The following is a 10,398-nucleotide window of genomic DNA, read 5'->3' as shown; positions in this document are numbered from 1 at the left end:
TTAAGGACTTTCTCTCATTTTCAAAGCTTGACATAAAGAGCTTGAGGTTTGAGACTTGCTAAGGAGGACAGTATGAATGATGATAGACCCATACTGACTGCAAATAGTCATGGTGACTATATTTTTTGTAATAGATTGCCCCCTAAAGTGCGAAGTCTGTAGTAGATTAGGATTTCATTTATCATCTAAGAAGAGTGAAGTACTTTATCATTTCGAGGATCATCTTGTGGAGAGCCCGGTTGGAACCTGTAAAAACATTCAATGCAATATATATATATATATATGAGATCATATCATCGCTGAGGTAGAAATTCCCATACTCAGATCAAAACTAACTAGAAAACTAACTACTGCTCTGATATAGGAATGATCTTGTAATACATCACAAGTATAGACACATGTAGACACAGTATGGACGCAGCCATCTGTTTATGAATAGTCCACTATATAATGAATACAAAATTCCTCGCAGCCTGGATGGTGGAAACTAGATCCAGGGTCTTGATTTCTACTTCCCGAAATAGTACGATTCTATCCATGTGAATGAATGTGTTGAATTCGAACATGGTAGAAACCACTTGATTACTAGTCAATGATGTAAATTGTTAAAAAGTGTGAGAGAAACCACCAGTAATGTCAATGGCTCTCAAAGTACTCAGTACACTCCATGAGATGTGAATAAATGTGTTGATGTCGAACATGTCACAGAATCCTTTGATCGAAGGTCAATGATACAACCTATCATTGAAGGCGAGAAACCTGCCATTGAGGCATGCAGATCCCAAGGTACTGACGATTTCTAGATAATCTTTCTAGATAATGAGCTGAAGTCGATAGAAAGCGATCCGTCGTAGGCAAGCACACAACACGAAATCACATATCAAGTTTGAAGAAATTTAGTTGCAAGGACTGACTCAGGGATGGTCAAGATGGATGACAGATATTTTGTAGATGAATGGTTTATTTGCAATGACCTCTTGAACACATAACGAAACAGCAGATGGTTTGGTGACAATTGACCTAAAGTTAATGTTAAACACACATGGACAGCACAAGAGTATGAAAGATAAATCATGTGAGTTCATTTTTTTATTAACAGGAGATATACATTTATAATACAATGTTGTGACTCTTGGGTTTCAGATCCCAAGGTCTCTTGGACTGCTTAGTCTTTTCGGCTTCCACACTAACCCTTTAGGATTAGGTGTCCAACATTCCCCCCCTTAATCCGAAGGGTTATGTATGAGTCCAAGAAGAGAGCTGTAATACAAAATGTGCAAATATGCATGGCAGCACTAGGCTGAATGTGCTCTATGAAATGTTGGTATAAAGGGCGGTGGTTTAAGGATGACCACCGACACTGGAACGCTTAGTGCAGTTCCCGGAACTCTTCCAAAACTGGCAAGAAACTGAAGTTTTCTGCTAGAGGAAGTGATCCTATTGTTTCAAAGAGGGAAACCTTCAACCATAAAAGGGAGGTCTCACCCCGCATAAAAGGTAAAACTTCAACCTGAAAAGGGAAGTCTCAACCTGTGATGGTTTAAGGATAACCAACAACTCTTGAATGCTTAATGCAATTCCTGGAACTCTTCCAAAACTGGCAAGAAGCTGGTGTCTTCTGCTAGAGGAAGTGTTCTTAATCTGTGATGGTTTAAGGATGACCAACAACTCTGCGATTCCTGGAACTCTTCCAAAACTGGCAAGAAGCTGGAGTCTTCTGCTAGAGGAAGTGTCCCAGATTTCCAACTGAAGGCATGTTCAGGCATCTTGTCTCTGGCTACAACTCTGAAACTGGTGTGGCAGGTTGTGGCTCAGGTTCGCTTGATGTGGCTTTGAAGCTTGTAGATGACCATCATTTCCCCCCCTGTCAGATACAAGGTGAGATGATGGAGAAAACTCAACTGCAAGACTGTTTAATACTCTGGAACAAGTTCTGACATGTGTTTGGAATATCTTCTTGGCTGTTGATGCCCATTGCCAAGAAGCGATCCATCCAAGATGAATCTTTGTTCTTGCAGGGTGTTTGTTGCTGAAGCATCTGTGTGAAGAATGGCTAGTTTTATGACAGTGCTTACATGGATGAAGATCAAAACAGTGATCTTTCAGATGGCCAACTCGATCACAGTGTTGGCATTTCACAATCTGTTGTTTTTGTTGTTGCTGTGGAAGAGGGGCAGAATCTGAAACAGCTGAAACTGAACTGTCATAAGGAGCAAGTGAACTGTCATGAATGAATCCAGCACTCTGAAACTGAATGGGCTTGGCATAGTCTGGAATATGAAAGGACAAGTCCTTGTCATATCCAAGACCAGTTCTGTGCTTGTTGTGGACAAGCTGTTCCCAAGGTCTGATGATGGGCTTGGGAAGTGCAGACTGAGTTTCTGCATCTGCATGTTCAACTGCTGCTTTATTTGAATGAACTGTACCATTATTAATATGCTGCTGATGGGTGGTTGTCTCAATGTTCTGAACAGAAACAGGTTTAGAATGGTGTCTATTTTGATGTAGCTCTTCTTGCTGTAGCTGTGATTCAAGCTGCAAAAAATCGATCTTTTCTTGTGCATCATGCAGGCAGGTCTGAATGTCACAAAGAGTGTCTTTGCTAACATTTACCTTCCCACCAATAGTGGAGTGTATTAGTGTATTCAGTAACTCTAATACATCATCAAATCTAGCCATTGTCTTAACAAAGAAATAAACACTCAGCAAGTCTAGACAAACCCCAGCTATTGTAAAGGCACTCAACTAATTCCAGCTAAGAATTTAGCCAATCACTAACAGATTTGTGTCCAGCAAGAATGAGAGGCTCAAAGTCCTTCCAACACAGATACAATAGATATGTTTCACCCTTAAAATGCTCAAGTATACCAAGATACGCTTTGTATGGATGCACAATTAAATGACTTCTTCCTTCTTTGAAATTCGAACTTCAACTACAGGAATGGATTACATATACCTCTGATATATCAACTCTAACAGAGATCTGAAGTAGAATATACCAGCAAATTTTAGGAAGAACAGTGGCTATAGATAAGTGTTATAACATCAAAGAAGCTCCATTCTTCAGCAGGATCCAACTGGGCACTTTCTGGCACTATAAAGATCTGAGTTTATAGTCCTCCTTTTATAGTATCAGCAGCAAGCTTTTGGAGCAAGAAATATATGTATATCAGAGACCCCAACTTCAGCAAATAACCCAGATTTAAGAGGCAACTCAAATAGGCATGTCATAGGGTAGTTTGACCTCCACTAATCAGCAACAATCCTTCACTAACTTGTTACCAGCATGGAAAGTGACGGTGCCAAAGTAATCCAAATCGAAGGGCAAAACATTCCATTAATTGTTGTAAAGAGGGATGGTGGCTTCAACTATGCTTCGACTGATATGACAGCACTGTGGTACCGGCTTAATGAAGAGAAGGCACAGTGGATCATATACGTGACAGATGTTGGTCAATCGTTGCATTTACCATATCCAAAAGCAAGGCAGGTTGGATTTGGCCTAGTTCTTGGTTCAGATGGTAAACGCTTTCGGACTCTTAGTTCAGAGGTCGTTCGCCTTGTAGATTTGCTTGATGAGGCCAAGAACCGGAGCAAGCAGGAACTGATGTAAGTCGAACCACTTATTCAACTGCGTGTTTGGTCCATGCAATTATGGAAATGAAGAATAATACCCTGCTGTCAATGCCTTTGTACTCTGCTCCAGACATCTCCCTTCTGCGTATCAGTCTTCTCTTCCTCAGCAGTGTGCTCCCAGCAACTCGAGCCTTCACTGGAAATCTGGCCTTTAGGCTCTATACACACAGGTATGGTATTAGCAGCTATCTCGATGGCCAACTAAGAATTTTCCAGCAACCTTTCGCAACTGAATTTGTCCCACACAGCTCTTAGAGAACTAAACACAGTCCCTTAAATGACAACGTTCAGTCAGAGCACATGGAAATGACTGTGGTTCAGATGCCATAAATCGGACTAGGACCTGCAGGTGGTCGTGACTCTGAAATAGAAGAACTCGTCTCCCTTTTGAGCTAATAATTCAACCTCATGAAAAGGATAATTTCTTCTTGCAAGATAAATTTGGTTGCTAGAATGAACTGTCTCAACAGTGTTCAAGAAATGTGCCTCAAAATTCACGAATTTGATCTCAAATCTGGAATGTTTGATTGAGAATGAGATATATGCTCAGAATTTCTCTGTGGATAACTTGGCCCAGGAGATAAAGAGAGAGTGGCTTCAATCTAAATAATTTTGACTGCCATACAATGAAAATCGCTTTCAAGTCAGCTATGCAGCTCAAGGACAATTACCCAACAAACGGATAGCACGCACAACAAGAGTATATCAGCAATACCTCTCTAGAATGGGCTCACTCATAAGTTATCAGTCCAGCGCTGGTTTTTGTTTAATGATTTCCCTCTGGAACCTGCGTACACAGTTATGGGGGTACAATGACTGCACCCAACAACCATAGAAGCCACGACCTTCACAGTGACCAATGTCCTCTACAAGACATGAGTCGTGCTCCTCTCTGCGAATAGAACGTTCCAGGAACAGTTCCTTGTGAAGTACAGACAGTTCAATGCTCAGAGCTTTTAATGGTCCCAACGCACAGCAGAAACTCGCCCCTCGGTATCCGAAACTCGTTCCAGTTATAAGGTGGTTTGCTTAGCAGCTAAGACGAGCATATTTGTTTCCCCTTTCACCAGGAAACTTATCCAATTGAGGCAACACGACCAGCATTTCCACGAGAGACTCGTTCACTGCTTATACTAAGAAAATCGTCCTTAGAGAACGTGATTCTGCTATAATAATTCGGCCCAAAGCTATCTCAGTCTTTCACAAGTCTGCAATTCGATTTCTTTGACGCCATGATTGCACACGGCCTCTCCGAGTGATTAATCAATTCCCATACAATACTCAAACTGCCATCACAAATACATATCGACAACACAACATTATACCGCATCGAGTATTTATAAACGGCAAGGGGAGGTCCACGTTGAGATGAATCAGCTACCAGCTACCATACCATACATAAATCCGTATAGCATGCGCTGCCTCAGAGCAATGCCTTCAATTCGGTCTCAGACGTTTCAGCAATTTTCGTCATAGATGTGGTGACCTTCGTTATTGTTTCGTAGACGAGCCTGTCTTCCGGGTTTTTGTAATGTATTCGCCTCGACGACCATGAAAAACACTAACTATCCAAAGATAGCACTCAGGATGCCGACTATCAGAAATTGGAACAGGTTGTTATCTCTTTCCAGATGGCATTGCAGAGGAATTACAACAATGAAACGACAGGATTGCAGTTATGCCCAAAAATAGAGAAATCGTAATAATGTGCAAAATGGCCACTGTCAATCTGACTATAAAGGTCGATTCAGTTTATGACAGCGAGGGATTCTTTAACTAAATGTGTCCATTGGAATAAACAAACTTGAATGAGATCAGGCAAAAGAAAGATACAGATGAAACTTCTCGGTTGCTTCAAACAGATTAAACTTCCTCGTAATCTAAATCATCTGATTATCTTGGTTCGTCTGTGGGCATCTCATATGCGCAGCAGCAGCGAGAGGCATTGGGACACAACTGGATTGTGTATGCGGGCAATATCTGCGTCTCCAGCGAGGGAAACGGAAGCGAGCTAAGCCGGAGGAAGCTTTCTCAGGTGTCAGGCTAACGTTTATGGACCGACAGGCGTTACAAAGGCAGCACTGGTGCGCCAGAGAACATCATGGACAGACTGGCGTTACAAAGGCAGCGCTGGAAAGGAATATGGCAGAGGGCCAGGACTGCTCACAACAGAGGAATGGCAGCGCTGAAACAGGTGGCTCACAGAAACAGGTGGCTCACAATGGAGCAGGGCAGGAGATCGCCCGCTCTGATACCATGTTAAACACACATGGACAGCACAAGAGTGTGAAAGATAAATCATGTGAGTTCATTTTTTTATTAACAAGAGATATACATTTATAATACAATGTTGTGACTCTTGGGTTTCAGATCCCAAGGTCTCTTGGACTGCTTAGTCTTTTCGGCTTCCACACTAACCCTTTAGGATTAGGTGTCCAACAGTTAATACCCAGAAACCGGCTGAAGACTTTCAATATGGTTTGATCAACTGTTAGGCAAAGGATTTCCCAACCCAGGTGAATAAAAAGTGTCGTGTTCAAGAGTGGTTACAAAGTGTGAAAACAGGCTCATTTTTCTCTCTTTTCCCCCACCATTTCTGGCAAGTACCTCTTTAGTTTAAATTCAAATCCTAAGAAGGAGTGGTCCGTTCCTGTTTGTAATTGAACAGGTCCTTTACTGTTAAATTTTAACGAGTCCAGTATAGGAGAAACTCGGCGTTTTTCAATTTTAGAGAGTCTGAAAAAACTTAAGAAAACTCCATGGTTGTCCTTTTTCGTAAATTTGTGTCTCCCAAGCCTGAAAAAGTATAAAATAATACTTGAGAGAACCGCTTGACCATTACGATCAAGGAGTACTTTTCATAATTAGTGGTCCTGATCCTAAAAAGTAAAAAAGCGATCAAGGACACATCATTTTATTACCAGTATCGAACTTGAAACGACAAAAGTTCGGTAATCTTTTCATGTTTTTACGGTTAGAAAAGAGTTGTAAGTGGACTGTCTTTTTAGTTCCGTTTTAACGAGCTTAAAAAGAAATACTCGGCAATCGTTTCATATTTTAGGAGTCAAAAAATAGCTTAAAGGTGACTCTAATGTTTTTTGTCGAAAATGACCAATTTTTCCTAAAAAATCCGTTATCCTGCACAAAAACTCAAACATTACTCATACCTGTTTCAAATAGATAAAAATTCTTCAAAAGTTACCTCTTTAAAGTGAAAAATAAACAAATTAAAAACTCATTTATTCAAAAAATATTATAAAAAGGGTTTTTGTAAATTCATTTTTACCGTTTGACTTCAGAGTGAGAAAAGAGAGCTTTTGGTCAGAAACTTCCTGTGAATATTGCGGAAAATCCGTCCGTTGGAATCGAACACTGTCTCCTCCAGGTAATCCACAACATCTTACTCTTTCATTTCATCTGTTTGAAAATTGTTTTTAGGGCTTTATTTTGTTTTTTAGGAAATTTTTAGGTTAAAAACCCGCGCGCGGGGGTCCGCAGGCATAGCATAGGAAACCTGCGGACCCCGACTTTTTTGTAAAAGGAAAAGAGTCAGGGGTATGCACCTGCTGTGAAGGCAGAGTGCGGACCTACGCACTGTCTCTAATAGAGAGGGTGCGGTCCCCACAGCAAAGGTTTTTAAACCTAAATTTTTCAAATTCCAACCAAAAATTTTGATTTTAAATATTCTAATCCGCCTTTCTACTGAATGTAGGGTATACATCATGCTTGATTGGCGGGAACGGGAGCACGAGGATGTGGATCTCTCCGCGATTAATCATCAACCTTCGATTGATGCATTGAAGGCATGTTGTTTATACAAATTCTGGGCCATACCTGGCATGAGGGCCCAGGTGGACTTTTTGCAGTGGCTGGTAGACAGATGGAATATACAGGACCAGTGCTTCTTTATTGGTGGCCACCAGCTCGAAATGGAGCCGAAAGACATTTACTTTTTGACTGGTTTGCCTAAGAGAGGTGAACATTTGACTCTATTCGGGACTAGGCCAGGTGGCCAGTTTGTCGATAGCCTCCGGCTAGAGTTTTGTAATGACCAAACTAGAGACAAAGGGATAGATATCAAAACCATATCCCATCCTGAGCTCAAAGTGATTGCGTTTACTGTTACCAGGCTCTGCAGAAGTCCAGCACTACATATAGCCACTGGATCCCAAATGCGGATGGCAGTAGACTGCTTTCGAGGCACCATCTTCAACTGGTGTGAGGCTGTGTTGGCTAATATAAAATGCCAACTGACTAGAGCAAAGAACAGACAACTGAAGACCTTTGGATATGGTGCTTTTGTTGTGAGCTTTGGTCTGGAGAGGGTCCCAATGTTGGTCCCACAGCATCTTACCGTTGGAGCTGGAATTCCCCGAGAGCCCAAACTGATGCATTGGGTTGCAGTTATGGCCCATCATCCTAAGGAGGGAACAGAAGTCGTTCGATTTAATCCTGAGTATTTTCATTGGTTGGAGAACCAAGTATTTGCCATTAAGGATTTCCCTTATGCTGGGGTAGATTATCGTGGTGACCCAGACATGGCTCTTCCACCAGGAGAGCAATGGGATGACTCAGGTAAAATCATTTTCAACATTTCCTAATTTATCTATTTTTTTGTTTTTATCTCGTCCCAAAATTGATAGTAAAAGTTTCAAATGCAGATGTAGGTCCATGGCGACTAGCCACTCTCCGACCCTATGAAAGGAAACAGCCAGCTACAGCAGCACCAGCCCCACAGGACGAATCTACAGAGACCTTGGCCGAATTGGAGAGTCATCTAGAGAGTTTGACAGCAGACATTCCAGAGACCAGCATAGATGATATTCCTCTTAGGCTACAGCGCTATGTGATTGGGGTCCTGGGACCTTTCAGGAGGTTCCTTTGTAGGGTGCCCCGTACATTGGTTTCTTATCGTGATCATCACTAGTGATAGGATGATCGCCTGTTGTAGACTCATATGACATTTTTTTTCTTTTTGTACTATCATTTTTGCCGATCATAAGGTGTTTTTCAACATATGATCGAAGATGATGTATATTTGACACACTTCTATGCTATACTATATCACTATTACCGGCTTAACTTGTAAAACATGTTATGGAATGTTTTTAAATTTACTTGTACGATTATTGCAAATGTCTACTTAACATTCGAGAAGCAATTGCATCTGCTAATGTATTTGAATATCTTGGAATATGTTGATATTCAATATAGTCAAATTCACGTTCCAAGAGACGAACTCTAAAAAACAATCTCAATAACACTGGATTTCTAATGGCATATACTCTATTAAGCTGTAATACAATGAGTTCAGAATCTAACCTCACTATCAAACTCTGAATCCCAAATGAGATAGATTCAGATAGTAATTCAATCACTGCACTATGCTCGGCAATGTTGTTCATTGTTTGACCAGGCTTACCCCATGCATAGATACCAACTCGTCAGAGGGCGAATAGATAACCCAAGCTGCGGAAGAAATGTTCTGTGTATTACGGCAAGCACCATCAGCAAAACCAATGTATGTTTGGAGAGGTGTCGACATCTGCAATATCAAGAGTAAAATCAAGATAAGCAGGAATAATGACAAAAAACACTCTCTAAGCTAAGCACACTTTTTAATCTAAAACACACCAGCTAGAAAGAAAACTAACCTAACTAAAAATATCCACACCCAGATTTAAGCATAATACCTCTTCAGGTAAAGACCATTTCTGGGTTTACCTAAAGAGACCCCGTCAAAGTCTACCAATTCATAGGCCCCTTTTGCCAGCTTTCGCTTAACAACATAAGGACCATGCCACATGGGTACGAATTTTCCAGCACCTAATTTATCATTTGCTTGATCGTACAATAAGACTAGGTCTCCTTCCAAAAAATTATGAGGGGTAACATTTCGATCATACTGAGCTTTAATATGTTTGGCATGAGTTTCGATTGCTAATGCAGCATCACGTCGACTCTCATCTAGCTGAGCCGAGTACAACAAACATTTTTCCTCTTCGGAAGTGGCTGGAAGTAATTCGATGGCCATTTGCAATGACGGGATTTCGCATTCAATGGGTAACACAGCTTCCAGACCATAAACTAGTTGGAAAGGAGTGAAACCGGTTGACGTTTTTACTGAGGTTCGATACGCCCAAAGCACTGAAAATAGCATGTTATGCCAATTCGACCTATGAATCCCAATGATTCGTCGGATCATGATGACTAGAACTTTGTTGATGGCTTCAACCAGACCATTAGCCTGTGGATAATATGGAGTTGAACTATCGTGACGCAAGCCAAGTTGGTCTGTAAGTTCAGTCATCATAATATTTTGAAAATGACGCCCATGATCAGTGATAATCACTTGTGGAACACCAAACCTAGCAATTATATGATTGAACACGAAAATCCCAGCAGTTTTGCCGTCTGCCTCAAATGTAGGCATCGCCTTGGCCCACTTGGTAAAATAATCTACCGCAAGGATGATATACGCATGCCCCCCAGCCAAGTGAGGGTTACATGTAATAAAATCGATACCCCATTTCACAAAAGGACCAATGGCAATTATAGGGTGGAGAGGAGCAGGTGGAGCGCGCATCTTTCGATAAAAAATTTAGCAGTTGTGGCATTTTCGGACCACGTTAATACAATCTTTAAACAAATATGGCCAGAAATAGCCAACGCGCAATATCTTTTGGGTTGTGGCAAACCCAGACATATGACCGCCACATGCTCCAGAGTGACAGTCATTTAGAACCCTTTCAGCTTCCTCAT

General features: G+C 41.2%; 1 pseudogene; it reads left to right on the top strand.

Moving 5' to 3' along the window:
- Positions 1–3,286: 3,286 nt before the first annotated feature.
- On the top strand, positions 3,287–3,613 carry LOC149202076 (arginine--tRNA ligase, cytoplasmic pseudogene; annotated as a pseudogene).
- Positions 3,614–10,398: the final 6,785 nt, after the last annotated feature.

This window comes from Pinus tabuliformis, chromosome 2_1 (genome assembly GCF_031772625.1).
Source record: "Pinus tabuliformis cultivar Carrire ecotype Pingquan chromosome 2_1, CPIR1, whole genome shotgun sequence".
In the NCBI taxonomy this organism is placed as follows: Eukaryota; Viridiplantae; Streptophyta; class Pinopsida; order Pinales; family Pinaceae; genus Pinus; species Pinus tabuliformis.
The sequence above is the reverse complement of the archived record's forward strand: the minus strand, read 5'-3'. Positions and strand labels throughout refer to the sequence as shown.